We start from the raw sequence: 10144 nt of genomic DNA, 5'->3' as shown, positions 1-10144 counted from the left end.
TCACCAACAAGGAGACGCACATGAACAAGAGACGTGGGCCTTCACCTTTATATCTAGGCCCATTCCTTTATTGCTCAGTCCTTCAATTCACCCACTCTTTTTACCTTCTCTCCCCCAAACTCTTGCTAAAGCATTGCTCCTTTGTGGTATGCTCTTTGGAAGATTTCTGTTGAAACCGATGAAATCTCGACTCTCATGTGGTCAACAGGCCTGGCTCCCGCCTGCCTCCCTCTCTGCTCCCTGGGTGTCCTAGACCCATCTTGCAGCATGCTCCTCCCCCCGGGTCCCTTCCCAGCCCTCTTCAGAGAGGCCTTCCCTGGCATGTCCCTGAGGGAAGCCACCCTCCTCACTCTGAATCATCAGGTCCCAGAGATTTCTTTTAAAGCACTTACATCATTTTATATCTGTACCTGCCTTTGAAGTTTACTTGCTTTGTTCCCTCTTTATCTGTCCCACAAAGAGTTCAGCACCACGGGGAGCCCATCTGCCCAGGACACTGTATCCCTAGCGTTTGGCATGGGTGGGCTCCAGAAACTGCTTGTTGAGTGCACGAATTAGAGTGAGAATACTGGAGAACATCCCCCTGTGGCCAGGGGCTTGTCCCCTAAGCCAGCCAGCTGTGGCTTTCCCAAGGTTACGCTATGTGCACCAATAGCATCTGGGTGCCATCCTTTCCTGTCTCACTGTGGTAAAAGGTGGGTTAAGAAGGGTGAATTTCACTGGGCATGGTGGTTCATGCCTGTAATCTCAGCACTTTGGGAAGCTGAAGCAGGTGGATCACTTGAGGTCAGGAGTTCGAGACCAGCCTGGCCAACATGGCGAAACCCCATTTCTACTAAAAATACAAAAATTAGCCAGGCATGGTGGTGTGCGCCTGTAATCTCAGCTACTTGGGAGGCTGAGGCAGGAGAATAACTAGAACCTGGGAGGCAGAGGTTGCAGTAAGCTGAGATCGCCCCACTGCACTCCAGCCTGGGCGATAGAGGGAGACTCCATCTCAAAAAAAACCAAAAAAAGAAAGAAAAAAGAACAATGAATTTGGGGGGTGTAGTCTTTGGGCTGGGCCCTGAAGGGCACATGGGATTTGGGCCCAAGAGATATTCCCAGCTGGGTGGGGTCTCAGACCTCATAGCCGTGTGAAACACCTGGGTCTTAGGAAAGGCCTTTCAGTACACCTCATTCACATTGGCTGCCACTCCCTTCCCCTACCCTCTGATTTATGAACTTTGGCCTCACTTGTTACCTTCCTGATAAGAGAAAGCATCTTTTGTTCATTTCCTGTATGGTTGGACCCAAGGTCCGTGAGACCAAAGGCAAGGTCCAGCCCAGGATGTGGAATGGCCACAGAAGATGATGGTGACAGCTTGGGGCTGAGGGAAACCGTGGGAACAGAGCACCCACGGTGTGGGCTGGGCTCAGTCCCCAGGCAGGGTGACTGTGTGGCTGGGATGTAGGAGTGTCAGGTGCTAGTTGGCTGGGGAGGCACAAGCCCCTGTGGGCAGGGGAAAGGCAGGCAGCCCTGTGGTTGGTTTATGGGGCCCTGGGGAGCTGTGGAACAAGCGAGGGCATGGTCAGGCTGCATCTGGGGAAGACAAGTGGAGGGGGAAGACAGAAGCTGGGACAGGGCAGGCGGCTGTTGGTGTCCGTGGAGAACTGGGCAGACACCCCAGGTCAGTTGTGACCAAAAGTCTTTTCGGAGGTGAGACCCAGGATGTGGGTGTGAGTGAAGAGGGCTGAGCCAGAGGAAGTAACTCTCCTGTTTTCTGAAGGAGCTGCCTGATTTCCTTTCCACTCGGTGTCTTCCTGCACCTTTCCTATTTCCATCTGCGCCTTTCTCATTCAGAAAAGAGCATAGGCGCAGATGCCACCCACAGCAGACGGTCCTGAGGGACCTTGAGAGACACCAACTGCAGCTTCTGCTGTCCTGGGGCTCCCCCACCCCCAAAAGCTCCCCCACCTCACAGAGGCCTGAGCTAAGCACAGAATATTCTGGAACATTTTCCCTGTACACCCTGGGGGAGTAGACACAGAGCTGGAATTATCACAGTTCATCTCAAAAATGGACACATAGTTTGTATTCTGTTCTGTAATACGTTTTTATTTAAAATAAATACAATGCTTTACATTTTTACCCTGGAGAAAATTTCATGCTGCGGCATCTCATTTAAACTATACTGCAGCACCTTCGAGTGGGTTCTAGTGTTATTATTACTACCACTAAAACTTCCATTTGACATTGATATAGATTTTGGGAGACTCCGAAAAGTGAGGGCCCATCAGCACTCACGCCAGAACCGAACCTTAGGTTGATGGCCAGGTGGGGGTCCTGAGGAGCCAGTTGCTAAGGATCAGGACCTGGGAGGCACCCACTGCACAGTTATTTTATTCATGGGATTCCATCTTCTCAGCAATGCCATCCACAGGCACCATGGCTGTCCTTACACCCTCAAGGAGGAACTGGAGACTTAAAGGTGCCGGGATCCTCTAGGAAGGCCTGCTTGGGAGATGCACGGGGTGCAGCCGCTTCCACCGGCTGCTTCTCCAGCATCCACTACTGTCTCCTGGGTGTGGGCCTGGCCTTGGAGAACCAGCTCGATCCCTTGCCCCCTGTGTCCCCTCTGTGGTCATTTGTTAATTGTGCTTTCCTTTCCCAAAGTCAACAGAACAATGCACAAAGCCCCTTTCATTCTGGAGAGCCTATTTATTTGTTTAGATAGAGCTTCAGAGAGTTGGCAGCCTTCACGCAGCTGCCCGCTGCCCATCCCAGGCAGGAAATGGAAACCCCCACACAATCGGCCTGTTGTGTAAAGCACGGTGATGACCATCAGGAGGTGGCTCAGCCTCCCGGGATGGGGGTGTCTGCTTGCTATGCAGCATCTCCAAATGCTCCCCAGTTACTAGAATCAGTGTGCTCTCCCCAGCCAGGGGTTTTCTTAACAGCCCATGTGCTGACACATGGTTCTCAGCCTTTTTCTGCCTCCATGCTACTCACACTAAACCCTCTGGTCAATGTCAGTGTCGCCTCTCTGATGGTCAGTGATGTTCCTTTTGTCTGTGGGGGCAGCACCCAAGGAAGGGCTGGGAAAGTTCTCTTCTCCCAGAGTTCTGGTTCATAGAGAGTCATGGAGAAGGTCCCAGAATAGAAATATCCTACACTGCCACATACCAGCCACATAGCCCCGCCTGCCTGGGGACTGAGCCCAGCCCACGTCCTCAGTGCTCCTCTCCCTAGGTTTAAATTCAGAGCCCTGTTGCCTGAGTTGACCCTGCTGTCACCTTGAATGCACTGGCAGATTTCCATGGGCTTCCAGCACCTCCTCTGTGCCCACTGGGGCCTGGTTCTGGGGACGACAGCAGGAGTGAAGAGGGGATGAAAACTGTCCCTAAAGAGCCAAGTGATGTTGAGTGCCTGGGGAATGGAACAGCATGATCTGTGGGTACACGCAGGCCATGGGGGGCTGACAGGGGAGGATATAGCTGGGCTCCTTGGGGGTGCATGAGGCACATGGAGCACTGTGCTCAAAGGCTGAGACACCAATGAGGAAATGGGTGCATTTAACACACTGACAGCTTTTAAAATGTGCCCTGAGGCAGGTGCCCGAGCTAATCCGCAGTCAAAACAGATGTGTGATATTGATCCCTCCAGGGGTAGATGAGGCAGCACCACAGACTGAATGCTCACCGGGCATCAGCATCACGCATCCTAATTCTCAAAGTCATCATTCAAATGGGGTTGTATCTACTTTTTAAAGATGAGGAGATTCAGTAATGTTTTTGCAGACACGGTAGAGCTAGTGGATGGCAGGAGCCCCTGTCTCTGCTCAAGGGTGTCTGTCTTAGTCCATTTAGTGTTGCTGTAACAGAATGCCTGAGACTACATAATTTATAAAGAAGAGAGGGTTTTTTTATTTATTTATTTTTTTTGGTTGGGGGATTGCTTTCCAGCAAAACCTGAAAAGCCTGCTAGACAAATTCTAAAAGAGCTCTAACACTTAAGAAAAGAGTTTGATTTGGCTCATGGTTCTGGAGGCTGTGAAGTCCAGGAAGTAGGGTGCTGGCTTCTCGTGAGGACCTTGTGCTGCCCCTAACATGGCAGAGAAGCAGCAGGGGAAGCAAGCATGTGCAAAAGGCCAGCCATGAGAGGCTGCCTCAACTTGCTGCAAACTGCTCTTGTGAGGGTGAGTCCATTCCTGTGAGAACTGACCCAGTTTTGTGAGAATGGCATTAACCCATTCATGAGGGTGAGTTCTCAAGACCCAAACACCTCCTATTAGGTTCCACCTCCTAACACATGAACTTTTGGGGGACACACTCAAAATGTAGCAGTGTCCTTGTCCTCAGGCACCCCTTAGGTGGGGTGAAGGCTGGGCACAACAAAATTGGTGTGAAGACTCATCCCAAATGAATGGGGCACCCTCTTCCCTACAGGAGTGTCCACATAGCAGCTCCAAGCACTCAGCTTCCAGGGCCAGCAAGCTGCACGGGTGGCACCACCGGGCTCCCAAGAGGACTGGGGGCTGCCAATGACATTTGCACTTCCCTTTAAAGCACCGAGGCACCGAGACTCTGACGATGATGCCCAGAGGGAGGGTTTGGATGAGGTCCAGGAGGAAAGAAAGCTGAAGCCTCTTTGGGCAGGTGAGGGAGATGGCAGGGGCTTGTGGTTTTAGAGGCTGTGTGAAGTGAGATTGGACACTCAGCTGGGTCAGCCCAGAGGCTGGGTCCTGAGATTGATCTCAGGGCAGCTCCGGGAGACTCCACATGCCCCTTCTGCAGGATGCTTCCCTCTCCTCGAGGCCCATCAGTGTGGAGTGGAGCATCCACCAGGGCCCCCAAGAACTTGGCACTGAGGGCACTGGGAATGCTCAGTAGGGCAGTGCCCAGCCTCAGCATGATGGGTTCGAAGGCTCAAGAGGATGCTCCAGCACCTCCCCTGCCATCCTTACCAGGGCTGGGAGGTGGAGATGGGTACTGGTGCTGCCCATGCAGTGCCCTGGGTTCTACATCTAGATTTCCCAGCAGGGTGGGGTTTCAGGAGTTCCCTTAGAGAACCAGCTAATTCAACCTTATTAATCAGATGGGAATCAAAGGTCCTGGGTGGGGAAGTGAAGAGCTGTATGCTACAGACACATGGAGTGGTAGGGGCTCCTCCAGCCACCTGGGAAAGGACTCTGGGTGTGAGTCCCTGCTCTGCCAACCTTGGGAGGGCTCCATCCGTCTCCCCGACACTCCCAGGGCCTGAGGAATCCTTGGTGTCTCCTCTAGGTGCAACCCATGTCCCTGTATGCATCCCAGGGGTCGTCCTCAAATATCACCGTGGTCTTGGTGTCCAGAATCTTCTTAGCAGGTGGGGCTCTCCTTTCTTCACCAGCCTGTTGGGATCAGCTCAGCCAGCCTGGTTAAAGGACAAGTGGCTCTGAGCTTTATTGTAGAACTTACTTTGTTTTCCTCATAACTTTCTCTTTCCACGTCTGCAGCTGCCATTGTGTGGGGCTCCTCGAGGATGGGGACCCTCTTCTCTCAGCTCCACACCCCAGCATCAGTCATGGTCTCTCTAAAGACCCCATGGCCTTGAAGCAAACATCACCAGGTGCACCCAGCAAGGCTGGTGTCATCTCTGGATTCTCTTTATAATGCTATGGGAACACAGGAAGATAAAGCTCAAAGTGGTGGGAAATTTTTGGTGGCTTTGGGTGTTGGAAGTGGTGCAGCTCCGCAGGACCCCAGCCCCTCAGCAAAGCCGTCCTCAGATACTGTGTGTGGGCTGTAGCAAGTCTGTTGATTTCTCATAGGATAACATCCTCCTCAGATGTTACTCTTTGCAGTTTACATAATACTAGACACATATTATTTTCCTTTATCTTCATACAACCCTACATTTTCAGCATTCTGGGAATTACCACAAGCCCCACTATCTGGTGCCCAGAAAGACACGGGACACCCTTGGAGAGGAGCACTTGGCCTCTTTGCTGTCCTCGGACTTAGTGCAGGGTGGTGGGCACCGGGTGTGGTGGATGGGGCTGGGCAGCAATGATGGTGCCCTTTACTCTTCTCCATTTACCTCCAAGGTTCTTCATGGTCTATGACTCCAAGGTTTGAAATGATCTCATTTACCCCACATGATAGATGTGGCCCTTCCAGATGAGGAGTTCAACAAGACTACATGTTACAGCAGCCAGAGAATCCACTAGAAATAAGGCTCAAAATAAGGAGTAAGCACAAAATAAGGTGATTTATAAAGGTGCATTAACTTGTTTCACTAGAGAGGCAGCATTTTATTGAGTAAAGAGGACTGGGTTTTTAATCTCAGAGTCTATATAGTTAGGGTTCTGCTGTTTGTCTAAAGATCTTGGTCAAGAATGTCTCCTTTCTTCCCTTGTAAAGGGATGAATGGGAATCCCCACCTTAGAATCTCTATGACATTATGAAGCTGGAAGTAAATAAGGGACATAGACAACCTTTCAAAATCAGCAAGAGTTGTCCCAATAGGGTGTTGGCTACAAGAATTATTTCATGAAAGAATATCTCAGGGATCACAGTTGAGCTGAATCTGGATCATTCTTTTGACTTGTACTGAGGAAAAGACAGGAATTTGAGTGCATTTAGGGTGAGCTGGCATTTTCCAGTTCTGCCTCTCCATGCAATGATGCTGTCTGCTAGCCCCAAAGGCACTGTGTTTGCCATCCCTGACCAGAGCCTTGTCAGAGCCTGCTGCAGCCGGGGAGCTGGGCTTGCCTAAGAGCCGGGAGCCACTGGTCCTGAGTGGGCATTACAGGGTTAACTTGTGTCTGTGGCCGAGGCATAGAATCAAAGTAGGATGAGTCACCTCTTGTGCATTTCTTCTTTCAACCCTCCTGCCACTTTAGAAGTTTCTGATGTTTAATTTCCTCATTTCATTCCAGAGACAGAGAATGCTGATTCACTATGCAGTGGAACATGCCTAACGTGTCAACAGCTAAATGCCCGGTGACAGTGTGGTTGTCTGGGCAACAGAAGAAGTCACCCACGCAAACACTTAAAGGTGAGCTGTGAGAGTTAAGCAAGCGGGAGCTTTTCACTGAGTGAACTCACGTCCACACGGGGTGCGTGTTCAGACTCACGGGGCAGCTCCAATTATGGGGAAGGTCGGAGAAATTCCAGGCTCTGAGGAGTCCAAGACAGCATTCCAGCTCATTCCTAATTTTATATTCAGGTTCCTTAAAACAAAAACTTCACTATGAGACATTCAAACCCTTTGCATGTTACAGTCTGCAAAGTTTGAAAAGCATTTCCTTCCTTAGTGTCTCTGAGTTGCCCTAAATACTTTCTTTCAACCAGCAGGATAGGGGACACTAGGTTTTTGTGACTACTTAAGTCTTGGCAGCAAGAATGGGGCCCCAGAAGGTGCTAGTGTTTCTGGAACAACTGATATCAGGGCAGGTGTCTTGTGCTTGGCCCCTTTGCGGGCCACTTGCCTGGAGTTATGGGACAGGGATGAGCATGTTCCTGCCCCCGAGGAGGTCATGGTCAGTAGGGGAGGCTGCACAGACAAAACTCAACCCCTGGACTATGGCTGTGGCCCTGGATGGCCTGGAGGCCCAAGAAAATGTTGGGCAAGAGTATCTCCTTTCTCCCTCTGTAAAGGGAGAAATGAGAATTCACACACTGCAGTCACTGTGACAGGATGCGTGGGTGGGGGTGTGCAGGGGACTTGAAGAGGCCACTGCATCCCAACTTTCTCTTCTGCTGATTATTTCCTTTAAATAACTTCTAGTGGATATTGCTTATGAACGGATGCCTTGGTAGGTGGGATGGGGGATGGACGTGAAAATACATAAATCATCATCTCTGTTTGTGGAACTCGAGGTCAGGTGTGGAGAGGGCTGAGCAGGTGAAACTGAGTCTCCAGGTTGGGGCATGAGCCGGGGGCTGAAAGGGGCTCTCCCTGTACTGGCAGGGAGGATTCTCTTCTTCCCTGCTCTGTGGTTGCATGTGGCCCGCCAGCCCTTTCTCTGTCACACCATGATGCAGTCATGGGTGGTCCACCCATTGATCTCTGGCATCTGTGGTCCTCCTCAAGGGAGAACACATGTTGGGTCATCTTTGTCTCTGACCTTTGTCCCTGCTGTGCCTGACCATGCTGGTGGTCAGCAGGGAGCTAAGCTCACAGGCGTGCCCAGGTGTTTGGCAGGGCGAAGGCCGGGGCTGAGACTCTACAATCTTGGGCTTGAGTTTTCCCATCTGTAGGACAGGAGCAGGGCCAGCATCCTTGGTTTGTGGTGAGGACTACTTGAGGGCCACACCAGGCTCCTGGATGTGGCCGGCTGACCAGGGATGGGTGTCTCACTGGCTCAAAACAGGGAAGAACAGAGATTGAGAGTAAATCAATGTGAACTTTACAGCAGTTAGGCAGAGTAACTTTATATCTGTTGAATCTAACAAAAATTGGGATTTGTGTTTTGTCTTCATTTCATTTTTCTAGGACCTTATTTATTCTACAAGAGGAACAGTTTTCAATGGAATGGATATTAAAACACACACCTGGATCCCTTTACCACAGGTGCCTTGAGAGGCGCCATCAAGGACAGTGAGCTAACGCAGGTAACTCAGGTAACTCAGGTAACAGGGCAGTGAGCTAATGCAGGTAACACAGGTGACAGAGTCATGGGCTAATACAGTAACACAGGATACTGAGTTAACTCAGGTAATAAAGCTAAGCCAGGTAACCCAGCTCACACAGCCAACACCTGGCAGTGGGCTAACACAGTTAACTCAGGTGCTCAGCTCAGGCACATCCCCTCGTGAGGTGGTCTGATGGCTGTCTGCATGTGCTCTTGGACGTCTGTATCCCGGTGCAGGGGAGCCTGGCAGGACAGGGGACCCTCAGACCCTCCCTCAGCCACACAGGGAAGACATCCTTCACGTGGCTTCAGCCATGGCTGTCAATTGAGTGGTGGGCAAGCCCATGCTCTGGATAGTCTACCTGGTCCTTGGTGAGGTCCAGCCCCGCTGACAAGCATTTGGGGTCTGTTTAATTGCTCAGCCTGTCTGCTGCTATTTATCACATGCTAGTATTGGTGTGGCAGCTGCTTCTCTGAGTTCTAGAGCAGGAAATTCCTGGAGACGAGGCCATTGCCACTGGGGGACCCTGCAGCCTGGAAGAGAAGGTGCCTGTGTGGTCCAGCCCTAGTGGCAGAATCTTATGTCTGCTCTGCGTGTTGCGTCTACAAGTGTGTCTGCTTGGCTCCTCACTGACAACAGGAGTCTAAGAGATTCCTAACAACTGACTAAATAACACTGAACAACACTAAACAATACTAAACAACTGAGCAAATGTTACAGAAATGGGGGAAATTGCAATGAAATTCTGGAAAAGGAAACACCCTCAACTGAGACAACATGGAACCTTGCTTCTGAAGGAAGGTGGGGTGCTGTCCGGAAAGTTCTAGAAGACAAAGCACTAGCAAAAGGCAAGAACATATTGTGAATGACTCAGGAGAGGGATTCTGCAATTATTTTTGTCCACTAGGACAATCCTGTACTGAAGAGAGTGTGGGGCTCTGGGCAAACCCTTCTCTCCCCCGAATCTCATTATTTTCAGTCTATAGTAGGGCAGTAGTGGGTAAGATGCCGCTAAAGTCCCTGCCAGGACCAATGCTGGGAGTTTTCTTTGAAGGGACACGGTGGCTGCTCCTTTCCGTCCTAAGGGCTTCCTCATGCCTCTTCCTTCCTTGCTAACCCACGTCATCTCCCTGGGACTTTGCTTGCAGTCAGCTCAGAGGCTGCCTCCATGCCTGCATTCCTATTGTGCTGTAAACACAAAGGATTCTTGCCAGATAGGGTGGAGTGGGGTGGGTCTTACCTCTCCTGAGAGAAGCCTATGAACTCTGACTCGGTGAGTTAAGGAGAAACACTCCTCAGGTGTGGAGAACATATAGGCTGCTGTGTTGAAGGTGGTGCTGGGCAACACTTAAGTCTCCTCCAGGAGCCCCAGGAGCAGCCGCTGGGGGAATGACCTGCACATGGTCCAGTAACCTGCGTCAGGCTTGCACGATGTTAGGGCCTTCAGATCGATTTAGCTCAAAAATCAAACTTCCTTAGCAGCAAAAACATTCTTTCTCAAACAAAATCTTATATGGAGTCCGAATATATAAAATTTCTATAT

The 10144-nt window shown here is 50.8% G+C and overlaps 1 non-coding gene across 1 annotated transcript; it reads right to left on the bottom strand.

Moving 5' to 3' along the window:
• Nucleotides 1–3932: 3932 nt before the first annotated feature.
• On the bottom strand, nucleotides 3933–3994 carry LOC115831033. The gene has a single exon (XR_004026583.1). It is a non-coding gene; the product is annotated as a U7 small nuclear RNA (small nuclear RNA).
• Nucleotides 3995–10144: the final 6150 nt, after the last annotated feature.

The sequence above is a fragment of the Nomascus leucogenys genome, chromosome 17 (assembly GCF_006542625.1).
Source record: "Nomascus leucogenys isolate Asia chromosome 17, Asia_NLE_v1, whole genome shotgun sequence".
Taxonomy (NCBI): domain Eukaryota; kingdom Metazoa; phylum Chordata; class Mammalia; order Primates; family Hylobatidae; genus Nomascus; species Nomascus leucogenys.
Note: the sequence above shows the minus strand (reverse complement) of the source record. Positions and strands in the feature narration are given on the sequence as shown.